This window comes from Arachis hypogaea, chromosome 3 (genome assembly GCF_003086295.3).
Source record: "Arachis hypogaea cultivar Tifrunner chromosome 3, arahy.Tifrunner.gnm2.J5K5, whole genome shotgun sequence".
Taxonomy (NCBI): domain Eukaryota; kingdom Viridiplantae; phylum Streptophyta; class Magnoliopsida; order Fabales; family Fabaceae; genus Arachis; species Arachis hypogaea.
Window position 1 is genome coordinate 84,639,924 of NC_092038.1, and position 14,122 is coordinate 84,654,045.

The following is a 14,122-nucleotide window of genomic DNA, read 5'->3' on the forward strand; positions in this document are numbered from 1 at the left end:
TACCCTGCAATTCGACATAACAAGGGTGAATGGCCGAGAGTTGAGCTGGACTTCGGCTGCATTTGTGCTAGTCGCCCAAGTCCTGACACGCGAACATGTGCCCTACGCGTCCGCGTCGTTATTTCCATCTGGCCATCCACGTGATCGCGTCAACCACGTGATCGCGTCACCCCAAATTCTGGCAAAACACAATTTAAACAGAGAGTTGTGCAAGCGCAAAGCTGCCCTTGCGCCACTAGTGCAAATCACGTCACGCGTCCGCGTGACCGATGCCTTCGCGTCACCTCACTTAAGGGCTTTCCACGCGACCGCATGCCCCACGCGTCCGTGCCGTTTGCGCCGCCCAACTCATTCAAATTTGCGAGCCTGTTTTATCGTTTCTTTCCCCCCAATCTTATTTCTTTCTCCCCTTTTCCTTCTTCCTCCCCTCTTTCTCTCTTCCACCCCCTCTCTTCCACCACCATTATCAAGGTTCTTCTTCTCTCTTCTTCCCTCCTTACTTTTTCATTCTTCTTTTTATTATCATGTTTTCTTTTTCTTTCTCTTCTACTTTCCCTAACCATGTTTTCTTTTTTCTTTTCCTATTCCTCCTATTGGTGTTGAAATTTTATTTGGGTCATTATTTTTACATGTTGCTTATGGACTGTTTGGGATTTGTTTAAACAATTATATATTATTTTTATAGGGTTACCTGCATGTTCTAATTAATATTTTCCATACCTTATTTAACATGCATGCTATGTGTTTGTGAAAACCCCCATATGGCATTTTGCATTAATTTTGGATTTCTTTTAAATCTACTAATCTAAATGCCTGCTTTTCACATAACCCCTTCTCTATTTTATTATTTAAATATAATTGTTTTTACAAACATATTATTAATTTGAGAGACTTGGTAATCTAATTTGGACATGGAATGCTTGATCTATGCTACTCGTGCCCTTTGCCGGCATGCTAATAAACACTTTGCATTCAATTTTCCTCACATGCACTTGGTATATTTCCATTGTTGATTTGCCACATGTAGTCATGACCATGTGTTCATATCATTATCCATACCTGTACATTGATTACCACCTTTCCTATTCTTTTCCTTGCTATAACCCTTGAATGTTAATGTCTTTCCTCGTTTCCTTTCAGGATGGCCACCAAGAAAGGGAAAGAGAAAGCTACCCCTAAATCCACAGCAAGGAAAGGAACAAAAAGAGCATTAGTGGCAGAGCCTTCTTTAACTGCAGTCAAGCCCTCAACAAAAAGAATTAAAAAGATTATAAAGGTTGATGAAAAGGAGAGAGCCTTCCCAGCAAAGGACACTGCACGATTTTCAAATCGCTACTGTGAGCAGATGTTTCCTATTCTGGCAGCTCAGAATTACAACAATGAACACCTTCTTATCCTTCCGCCTCGTATTGCCGATTTTGTTGAGCTGCAAATTGCACAAAGACATTGGGGATTCCTACAGAGACAGCCACGATAGGTCAATCTTTCTTGGGTAGTTGAGTTCTACTCTAACTTCCACCTGCCGACTCTGCAGTCTGTTTATATACGTCAGAAGCAAGTCTCCATTACAGAAGAGTCCATTCAGCGAGCCTTAGATCTTCCCCCTGCTCCAGAAGGATTGGACGTTTTTCAAGAAGTCGCACTCAAACGCCTGGCGTACAACTTTTACTGGGACGCTGTTCTCAGAGTTATCGCTTAACCTGGCAGCAAATGGATCTTCGGATACTATCATTCCCATCCTAAGGGAATCTCGGCTTCCACACTTACCTTAGAGGCTCACGTATGGGCACAGATTATGTCCCATTACGTCTTTCCGAGCACTCATGAGTCTTCCTTCACCGTAGACATGGCCATTCTACTATGGTGCATCCTCACAGACCAGCCTCTAAATTTACCGAGACAAATCCGGAATGCTATGGGATACGTGCAAATCGCGGGCAACCTACCTTTTCCCACCTTGGTCTCTGATCTTGTCTCAGTAGCCAGAGTCTCCTACAGAGCTAGAGACACCAAAGCCATACTTCCACGAGATGATCAGTACGTCCCTAACGGGAGATATCTCAAGCCACCACTTGCCACTACCAGCCAGTCCACAGAGGATGCTGCAGTTCCTCTACCATCTACTAGTCAGCTGCTGCATCAAATACTGAAGCGGTTGGACCAACAAGACAAGAAAGCAAAGCTCCGAGAACGTCGCAACCACCGCCGTTTCAAATACCTCAAGGAGCTACTCACAGGCAATCGCAGACCTGACGAGGACCCAGGCACTCCGGACTCCACTTCCTTTACCAGCACAGGGAGCCATGACGGTCCCGACTATGTAGATACTGCCACCAACCCACGATTGTTCCTGACAGATGGCACCGAGGACGGTGCAAAGCCTTAAGTGTGGGGAGGTCGTCAGTACCTGACTTCCGGAGGTAATTCTTTTCCCCCTAACACCAATTTCTTCTTCTTTAGAATAGGATAGATTGCATATTAGTAGGTTAATTGCATGCATGTTCTACCTAATTGAAAAGACAATAAATTTCTTTTAAGACCATATATTTTTCAAAATTTCGCTAATTTAAATCAAAATATTTATATTAAATTTGTTTGAAGTTGAAATTGGAACAGAATTTTTGAGCTAAAAAAGAAAAAAAAAGAGAACACACAATTCGTGAGAGCTTGAGCCTAAATACATGGTTACACTATTTAACCATAAACATTTTTTTTCTTCTGTTTTTACTTCTCTATGATTGTAATCTGAATTTTGTTTTATCCTATATGTCCAAAATTAATGTGTTATGTGCATGCATATGATTGAGGCTGTTGTTTGTTTAACTCACATATCCCAAATAAGCCAACCCTTTTTAACTACCTTTGTTAACCACTTTGAGCTGTTTTTAATCCCATTCATTCCATATTGTACCACATTACTAGCCTTAAGCGAAAAATAATTGAAAAGCCCAATTGAATCTTTGGTTAGCTTAAGATAGAATTTGTGTGTTAATTGAGTATGGGAAAATTGTGGGAATAAAAGGTAATAGGAAGTATATCATAATAGAATAAAGGGAATTTGGGTACCTATTCATGTGAAACCATAAAAGGAAATTACAAATCTATGTGCATTGGTAAGCTAGACAAAATATATATATCTTCTTTATTTTAGTGAATAAGGGGACAAAATCACCCCAATGATAAGTCAGAATTTAATAATCAATGCACATATGATAAAATTAAAATAACGGTTGATACATGAATATGGAATGTGAAAAGGAAATTCTGGGTAGCTAAGATGAATGTTGAAATTATATAGAGTATATGTATGTTAGGTAGGAGCTTGGGTTAATTAAAGATTCAACATATAAGCTCACTTAGCCATATGTGTATCCTCACCTTTACCTTAGCCCCATTACAACCATGAAAAGACCTCATGATGTTTGCATTGGCATTTTAAAATTGTTGATTGATTAGGTGAAAAACAAAATCTTTTGAAAGCATGATTAGAGAAGGATAGAGTGATTACCCCATATGCTAGAGATGATTAAAGTGCACATGCACCAACAGTAAGGGTTCAATGCTCAGTCCTGTATCCCCTGCTTTCACAAGCTGTCTTCTTACAAATTTATCTGCTTTTACAATATGCTCTGAATTAGTGAAATCTGCCCCATATTTTGTCTTAGAGAACTTATCTATTTTTAATCATGTAGACTGATGAGCGGATAATTTATACGCTTTTTGGCATTGTTTTTAGTATGTTTTTAGCATGTTTTAGTTAGTTTTTAGTATATTTTTATTAGTTTTTAGCTAAAATTCACTTTTCTGGACTTTACTATGAGTCTGTGTGTTTTTCTATGATTTCAGGTATTTTCTGGCTGAAATTGAGGGACTTGAGCAAAAATCTGATTCAGAGACTAAAAAGGACTGCAGCTGCTGTTGGATTCTGACCTCCCTGCACTCGAAGTGGATTTTCTCGAGCTACAGAAGCCCAATTGGCGCGCTCTTAACGGCGTTGGAAATTAGACATCCTGGGCTTTGCAGCAATATATAATAGTCCATACTTTGCCCGAGATTTGATGGCCCAAACCGGCGTTCCAAATCAGCTCAAAACTGCCCGGCGTTAAACATCGGAATTGGCACAAGAATGGGAGTTAAACGCCCAAACTGGCACAAAAGTTGGCGTTTAACTCCAAGAAGAGTCTCTACACGAAAATGCTTCAATGCTCAGCCCAAGCACACACCAAGTGGGCCCGGAAGTGGATTTTTATGTAATTTACTCATCTTTGTAAACCCTAGGCTACTAGTTCTCTATAAATAGGACCTTTCACTATTGTATTTTCATCTTTTGATCACTTTAGATCTTAGATCAGATCTTGGTTCTTCTGGTTCCCTCTCTGGGGCCGAAGCCAATGATCACTTTTGTTCTTATGTATTTTCAACGGTGGAGTTTCTACACACCATAGATTAAGGTGTGGAGCTCTGCTGTACCTCGAGTATTAATGCAATTACTATTGTTCTTCTATTCAATTCAACTTGTTCTTGTTCTAAGATATTCATTTCACCCAAGAACATGATGAATGTGATGATTATGTGACGCTCATCATCATTCTCACTTATGAACGAGTGCCTGACAACCACTTCTGTTCTACAAGCAAACAAGGCTTGAATGTTTATCTCTTGGATTTCTTAACCGGAATCTTCGTGGTATAAGCTAGAATTGATGGCGGCATTCAAGAGAATCCGGAAGGTCTAAACCTTGTCTGTGGTATTATGAGTAGGATTCAATGATTGAATGACTGTGACGAGCTTCAAACTCGCGATTGTGGGGCGTTAGTAACAGACGCAAAAGAATCACTGGATTCTATTCCGACATGATCGAGAACCGACAACTGAATAGACGTGCCGTGACAGGGTGCGTTGAACATTTTCACTGAGAGGATGGGAGGTAGCCACTGACAACGGTGAAACCCTACATACAACTTGCCATGGAAAGGAGTAAGAAGGATTGGATGAAGACAGTAGGAAAGCAGAGAGACGGAAGGGACAAAGCATCTACATACGCTTATCTGAAATTCTCACCAATGAATTACATAAGTATCTCTATCTTTATCTTTATGTTTTGTTCATACATCATCCATAACCATTTGAGTTTGCCTGACTAAGATTTACAAGGTGACCATAGCTTGCTTCATACCAACAATCTCTTTGGGATCGACCCTTACTCGCGTAAGGTTTATTACTTGGACGACCCAGTACACTTGCTGGTTAGTTGTGCGAAATTGTGATAAAGAGTTGAGATTACAATTGTGCGTACCATGTTGATGGCGCCATTGATGATCATAATTTCGTGCACCATAGACCAACTCATATAGTTGCATTCATATGCATATAGGTTGCATTGCATTACATGAGTCTTGCATGTTCCTGTTCATTCATATTTATCTCTTTCAACTTAGCATGAGGACATGCTAATGTTTAAGTGTGGGGAGGTTGATAAATCACTATTTTATGATTCATATTGTGTTTAATTGTGTGGTTTTATCAAGTCTTTGCCCACTTATTCATATGATTTGCATGTAATTAAAAGTCCTTCCTAAAAATACTCTATGATTGAAAACATGCTTCTTTGGCTTTTATTTTCTTTTATTTAATCCTCTCTTATTACCATTAGATGCCTTGATATGTGTGTTAAGTGATTTCAGGAATTACAGGGCAGGAATGGCTTAAAGAATGGAAAGGAAGCATGCAAAAATGGAAGGAACACAAAGAATTGAGGAGATAACCAGCGAGAAGTCACGCGGTCGCATGGCTAACGTGACCGCGCGAAATGGAAGAAATAACAGTGACGCGCTCGCCTGCCTGACGCAACAGCGTGGATTGGAAGCTACATGAACGACGCGAATGCGTGGATGACGCGCACGCGTGGTACGAGAAACGCTGAGTGACGCGAATGCGTGGACGACGCAGCCGCATGACGTGCGTGATCTGCAGAATTTCAGAAGTCACTGGCAGAGTTTTTGGGCCGGATTTTAACCTAATTTTCGGCCCAAAAACATAGATTAGAGCAAGGGAACATGCAAAGAAAGAGAACAACATTCATTCTGCATAATTTTTAGTTTTTAGATCTGAATTTACTTCTCCCCTAGGTTTTACTCATTTGGACATTCATTAGGATTTTGAAGATTTTGGCTTTAGCTTTTGAGAAGAGTCTACCTCCGGTACTAGTCATTATATTCTGTTATTTACTTTTTATTTATTCTTCCATATTCCTAATTCCTCCAGAGTTGACATTTGATTATTTTCACAAGTTATTAATATAGGCTATTTTATTTTCAATTAATCCCTTTCATTATTATTTATCATGTCTTCTTTTATTTTCCCCATTGATTCTGTGATGTTTATAATTATGATGAATGAGTAGTTCCATAACTTGATTGGGAGATGATTGAAAGGAAACCTTGAGTTGAATCACTCAAGAGAGAAATTATAATTGGGTTTATTGTTGGATCACCCTCTAATCATTGACACTAGTCCTTCCCAAGGGAGAGGATTAGGACTTGTGACTAGAAACAGCTTTCCAACTTGCTTGACTTTCCATTACCTAGTAAGGGATAACTAGGCAGAGCAACTTCCAATTATTAATTAATCTTAAGAGTACTTCAACAAGAATAGGGCTTCCAACTAATCTACTCTCAGTCAAGGCTTTTATTTAAAATTAATTAAATTCTCTAAATTAATTTCCTGTTTATCAACTCAACCATTTTTGAAAACACCTGATTGATAAAATAGCACATCTTTCTACAACTTGTTGGGAGACGACCTGGGATTCATACTCCCAGTATTTTAATTTCAATATTATGACAACCCTCCTAAATTGATAAGCGAATTTTCAGCTTGTTAAGGACTGTACTTGCAACGTATTTCTATTAATAATTTCTTAACTCGCCGATTTCCGCCACGTCAAAGATGTCAACCAATTCCAGGATAGCCAAAGAAAGCAATGAGACCAAATGAATAAGAATAACAAAACCTCTAAGGAAGCTTTGAGCACCTGAAGGAGCAGCAAGACCAGATCAACTGGGGAGAATTGCAAGGCAGCTTAGGGATGATGCTGGAACATTAACAACATCAAATGGAGAGCCTTGCTGAATTCAGGCATCTATATGAAGCCAGAACTGTATCAAGAGGGGAATATGACTGCTATGCACAAACTAAGTTGAGCTACTTGTGGAATGCAGTAGCCAACATGAATCCCAATTATCCCACCTATATGCAGAAATTAGAGGAACTCAGTGCACGACAGGAGGAAATCGCATACCAGCACAAAGAAAATGTGAAGTCCTACATGAGAAGGCTTGGATTTTGGAAGCCCAAGGACAAAAAAGCACAAGAAGGATCCTCCAAAAAGGATGAAGATGACTCTTCCCCTTCCAAGAAGAAAGACAAAGACAAAGGGCCAATGAACTGAAGTTGAAGCTGCACAAGGTTGTTAAGTCCCATGGTTGACATTTTCCAAATTCTGAATTTTGCTTAAGCTTTTCTTTCTGCTTTACTTTATGATTGAGAATAAATAGTAATATTAGGATAGTTTATTTTTCATTTTTAGTTTTTATGCTTAAAGTCTTTTGTGAGTCCTTTGAATTACAAGAAAGACAACGCAGTGTTATTTCTAGTCTTTTCAACATCAATAAAGTATAGTTTGTCTCCATAAGAGTTGTTGTGAGTTGTGCAAAAACAAGAGTAAATGAGACTAAGACCAAGAGAGATCATTCAAAAGCTAAGAAATAAAAGACTAAGTGTGGAACCCTAAATGAACAAGAAAAAATGAATCATGAAAGGTAACTAGTCTTAGAAGGTATGACAAGTAAAGGTTGATGGGTGTTCCTTGAATATCTATAGACCCAAGAAGTAGTAAGCAATAAAGATCCAAGGCTGTGAGCATCAAATACTAGGATGAAAAGAAAACATTAAAAAATCTCAAAAGAGTTGAAAACCCTAGTAGATGCTTGTGGTGAAGATGTGTCAAGAAGAGACCTAGGCAAGTAGATTCTCAGGGGTGTTTCAACACCAAGTACCCTAAAGCCAACTGGTTTGGGAGTGCTGATTGAAAGACTAACTAAAGGGTTGTCTTGAGACAAAACACTTAGAGTCGTGGTCAATAAATAAAAAAGAGAAAAAGAGAACAATCAAAAAGAGAATGAAGAAACTGTTGCTACTTCAAGGTGACAATCAATAAAGAGGACCCCTGAAGCATTCACTTGAAAGAACCCTCAAGGATCTAGGGACCCTTTGTGACATTAAAATATTCATGCATGAGTTAAACACTTAGTCCTATTCTTAGTCATGTTTGCATCATTTCAAAGCCAATGTCTCAATTCATAAAAGGACCACTCACAATGATTTGCTTGGGACAAGCAAAGCTTAAGTTTGGTGTTGTGATGACTTGCATCACCTACACATTTTTCTTGCATAAAAAGGACCATAAAAGAGGCATAATCTCATTTGATCATTGCAATACATGCCTTAATTGATGAATATCATAGTACATTGCTTTGAAATGAGTTTGTGCTGAATTTCAGGAGAAAAAGACATAAAAAATAGTAAGGAAACAACAAAACAAGTGGGGCGTGTGAAGCAGGCGTACCACTTGGAACAAACGCCACAAAATTACATTGGCATGGCACGCCAGTACAACTTTCTAGAGAGCGACAATGAAGACCATTGAAGGGGCGTGGCATGCCAGAGGTTGGGCGTGGCACGCCAATTCATCATTTAGAAGGGTTCATCACTAGGGCGTGCCACTTTGGTTCGAAGGCGTGGCACACCAGCTCCAGAATTCACTTGGGCGTGCTACTTGAGGATCAAGGCGTGCCACGCCAAGCCTAAGAGACCCACAATTGAATGGGCATGCCACTTGAGCAACATGGCATGGCACGCTGGTACAAGAATCCAGAGAGGAGGTTGAAGGCTAAATGAGGTCTGGGCGTGCCACTTGAGCAACCAGGCGTGGCATGCCAATGAACAAGAAGGCAAAGCAAAGTTGGGCATGCCACTTGGTGTCGAAGGCGTGGCACGCCAGCCCAATAATTCCACTAAGGCGTGCCACTTGAATAACACAAGCGTGGCACGCCAATGCACAAAGAAAACCCAAACCAATGCTGGGCGTGCCACTTAGAGTCGAAGGCGTGGCACGCCAGCTCACATATCTCACTTGGGCGTGCCACTTGTATGACCAGGCGTGGCACGCCAACACTCAAGGAGGCCAAGCAAAAGCTGGGCGTGCCACTTGGTATCAAAGGCGTAGCACGCCAGCAAAGGAATCTCACTTTGGCGTGCCACTTGGACGTTCAAGCGTGGCACGCCAGCTCTTGGAACCAAGGCTAGTGATGGGCATGGCACGCCAGTCTCATGGCATGGCATGCTGGTAGTGTTTTCCAAAGAAGGAGATAAGAAGCCAATGAACTGGGCGTGCCACTTGAATGATGAGGCGTGACACGCCAGCAAGGGGATGAGGCATTTAGAGGGGCGTGGCACGCCAGACCCTGAGCGTGCCACGCTGGTACAAGTTTCCAAAAAGCATGAAGATGAGGAAATGGTGTAGGCATGCCACTTTGTATCGAAGGCGTGGCACGCCAGGCTACTTGAGGTTATTAAAATGGCCTGGGCATGCCACTTTGCCTCGAAGGTGTGGCATGCTAGGTTACAATGGTCAATTAAAATACCCTAGGCATCCTATTTTGGCTCGAAGGCGTGGCACGCCAGGGATGCAATGAAGTAGGGCGTGCCACTTGGATGATGAGGCGTGGCACGCCAAGCCAGAATCAAAGGAAGCATGACATGCCAGTGAAGCGCCAGTCACACGCCAGCTTAGATCACATTTGTTAAGTTTCTTTTTCCTCCAAATTGTAATTTTCTTTTCACATTTTCTATTTTCCTTTATTTTTCTAGACCTAGCAGTAGTATAAATATCCCTTAGAAGTATTAAAATGGGAGATCTGAGTAGTAAGGGGATTGTGGATAGTTCTAGTTGGATTCACTTTTCACTTTTTACACATTTTCTCTTCCATTCTCTTGTACTTTCTCTCTGAGTTATGAGTTGCTAAATTCCCTCTCATTGAGAGAGGGAGCTCTATTGTACTTGATGGATTAATGATAGTGAATTTCTTCTTCTCTTCATCTTCTCTTTGATTTACTAGAAGGAATTTCGTTTTTCATGCTTAGTGTTCAATTATCTTGAAAAAGAGATTGAATGCAAAATGGGTTTCAATGGGAACCTTTGAAAAAGAAACATGAAACCATGCTAGAAATCCCTTCTCACACTTGAGTAGGATATGGGTTTTGGTGTTTGGATATGGTGACATATAATCCTCCCTCTACTTGGACCTATGATGATGTGTGGTATAATCAGGGACCAATCATATCTCTCTTTATGAGCAATTAGACCAAGGAATTGGCTATTGATCAAGATCTGAGAGATTGAGTCACCAAGGGATTGGGGCTCCATCAATCATGATTGCCAAGAGGTTAATGAGTTGCATGATTGAAGAGGATATAAGCTGGATTTAATCCAAAGAGACAATATCTCCTGATCTCAATAAATCCCCCTTATTCTTATCTCTCCATTTCTTTTATAGCTTTCATTTACATTCTGCAAATCCCCATTCCCTGTTTACATTCATGCCATTTCTATTTCTGCACTCTATTGCCTTTCTTTATTCATTTGCCATTAATGTTTCTGCCATTTATTATTCTGCAATCACAACTTATTCTCTTTAGCTTGACTAATTCACCAATTGATTAAAAATTGCTCAAATCTACCAATCTCTCTGGATACGATCCCACTCCACTGTGGGTTATTACTTGACGATAATTTTGGTGCGATTGCCAAAGAGAGAATTCACCATTTTTATTGGGGGGGAGTGAATTCAAACTCATCATGTGGTAATGTGAAATTAGGTGTATATATATTAATTGGAGCTTGATTTGTGGACACTTGAGACTTGGTGGAGGTTGGGTATCACTGTTTTGAAGATCTTGGAACTTTGGGGATGTGTTTGGTGCCTTTGGTGGTGTCTCGGGAAGTACGTAGAAATCGACCAAGGTATAGTTTAAGTTTTAGATATATAATATGTAATGTTCTGTGAAAACTTAGGATAGGTGACCATAGAATAGGTTGAAATGAATGAATATATTTGATACTTAGTAACCTTCATATTAAGGGTGTTTTGGTTTTGGTGCTTATTGAATGGATTATAAGTGATGAGTTGATGATGATATGTGTGTATATGTATATTGAGTAAGAACATGTTAAACTTGTTGATGTATAGTAGAGGTTTTTGCATGATGTGGTTGGATTGAGAAATGATAGGATATGAGGATAGTTGTGGTATGGCTAAAAATATGTTGTGTTGATAGTATACTTAGTACTACTTGAGAATTTTCCATAATGCATGTCCCTTTCCGGTCGGGCATCAATTCCAAGCAAACTCGTTAAAAAAGATATGAATTGTTTTTGCCTCTCTCAAGGAACGAGTACTCAACATGATTAAGTCTCAACACCAGGGTATTCATGTCCTCCACAAGTGGTTTGCATGTATAACCAAAATTTAACCCCAGCTTACTAACTATACATTGTTAAATTTCTACATGATCTTAGTGATGAGCGGATAATTTATACTCTTTTTGATATTGTTTTTAGGTAGTTTTTAGTAAGTTCAAGCTACTTTTAGGGATGTTTTCATTAGTTTTTATATTAAATTCACATTTCTGGACTTTACTATGAGTTTGTGTGTTTTTCTGTGATTTCAGGTAATTTCTGGCTGAAATTGAGGGACTTGAGCAAAACTCTGCAAAAGGCTGACAAAAGGACTGCTGATGCTGTTGGAATCTGACCTCCCTACACTCGAAATGGATTTTCTGGAGCTACAGAACTTCAAATGGCGCGCTCTCAACGGCGTTAAAAAGTCGACATCCAGAGCTTTCCAGCAATACATAATAGTCCATATTTTATTTGGAAATTGATGATGTAACTTGGCGTTGAACGCCAAGTACATGCTGTTGTCTGGAGTTAAACGCCAGAAACACGTCATTATCCGGAGTTGAATGCCCAAAACACGTTACAACTTGGCGTTCAACTCCAAAAAAAGCCTCAGCTCGTGGATAGACCAAGCTCAGCCCAAACATACACCAAGTGGGCCCCGGAAGTGGATTTATGCATTAATTACTTACTCATGTAAACCCTAGTAGCTAGTCTAGTATAAATAGGATAAGTTACTATTGTATTAGACATCTTTTGACAGTTTAATCTTTTGACTTTGTAGTCTTTGATCATTCGGTCTCTTGATCATTCAGGGGGCTGGCCATTTGGCCATGCCTGAACCTTTCACTTATATATTTTCAACGGTGGAGTTTCTGCACACCATAGATTAAGGGTGTGGAGCTCTGCTGTACCTCAAGTTTCAATACAATTATTATTACTTTCTATTCAATTCTCTTTTATTCTTATTCCAAGATATACGTTGCACAACACTTTGATGAATGTGATGATCCGTGACACTCATCATCATTCTCACTTATGAACGCGCGTGACTGACAACCACTTCCGTTCTACCTTAGGCCGGGCACATATCTCTTAGATTCCCCAACAGAATCTTCGTGGTATAAGCTAGATAGATGGCGGCATTCATGAGGACCCGGAAAGTCTAAACCTTGTCTATGGTATTCCGAGTAGGATTCTGGGATTGAATGACTGTGACGAGCTTCAAACTCCTGAAGGCTGGGCGTGATGACAAACGCAAAAGAATCAAGGGATTTTATTCCAACCTGATTGAGAACCGACAGATGATTAGCCGTGCTGTGACAGAGCATAGGACCATTTTCACTGAGAGGATGGGATGTAGCCATTGACAACGGTGATGCCCTACATACAGCTTGCCATGGAAAGGAGTAAGAAGGATTGGATGAATGTAAGAAGAAAGTAGAGATTCGAGAGGAGCACAGCATCTCCATACGCTTATCTGAAATTCCCACTATTGATTTACATAAGTATTTCTATCCCTTTTATTTTCTATTTATTATTAATTTTCGAACTCATCATAAACCAATTTAATCTGCCTAACTGAGATTTACAAGGTGACCATAGCTTGCTTCATACCAACAATCTCTGTGGGATCGACCCTTACTCACGTAAGGTTTATTACTTGGACGACCCAGTACACTTGCTGGTTAGTTGAACGGAGTTGTGTCCACACATAGGTGCCATAATAATGATTCCATACAACAACAAAGAATACTACATTGATGTGATCACAATTTTGTCCATCAAGTTTTTGGCGCCGTTGCTGGGGATTGTTCGAGTATGGACAACTGACGGTTCATCTTGTTGCTCAGATTAGGTAATTTTCCTTTCAAAAACTTTTTCAAAATTTTTTTTTCTTTTCTTTTTCGTTTTTTTTTCAAACTTTATTTTCGAAAAAAATTAATAAAAATCCAAAAAAATTAATAAAATCATAAAAATCAATAATATTTTGTGTTCTTGTTTGAGTCTTGAGTCAATTTTTAAGTTTGGTGTCAATTGCATGCTTTAAAAAATTTTTCTTGCATTTTTCAAAAATTCCATGCATTCATAGTGTTCTTCATGATCTTCAAGATGTTCTTGACAAGTCTTCTTGTTTGATCTTGATGTTTTCTTGTTTTGTGTTGTTTGTTGTTTTTCATATGCATTTTTCGTTTGTTAGAGTCCATGCATTAAAGATCTCTAAGTTTGGTGTCTTGCATGTTTTCTTTGCATCAAAAATTTTTCAAAAATATGTTATTGATGTTCATCACGATCTTCAAAGTGTTCTTGGTGTTCATCTTGACATTCATAGTGTTCTTGCATGCATCTTGTGTTTTGATCCAAAATTTTCATGTTTTGGGTCACTTTTGTATTTTTCTCTCTCATCATAAAAAAATTCAAAAATAAAATCAAAAAATATCTTTTCCTTATTTCCCTCCAAATTTTCGAAATTTTGGGTTGACTTGGTCAAAAATTTTTAAAAATTAGTTGTTTCTTACAAGTCAAGTCAAATTTTCAATTTTAAAAATCTTATCTTTTCAAAAATCTTTTTCAAAAATCATATCTTTTTCATTTTTTTCTATT

The 14,122-nt window shown here is 39.2% G+C and overlaps 1 pseudogene; it reads left to right on the plus strand.

The window, feature by feature from the left end:
- Positions 1-14,122, plus strand: part of LOC112770548 (uncharacterized) — a 44,354-nt pseudogene that overhangs the window by 22,955 nt on the left and 7,277 nt on the right.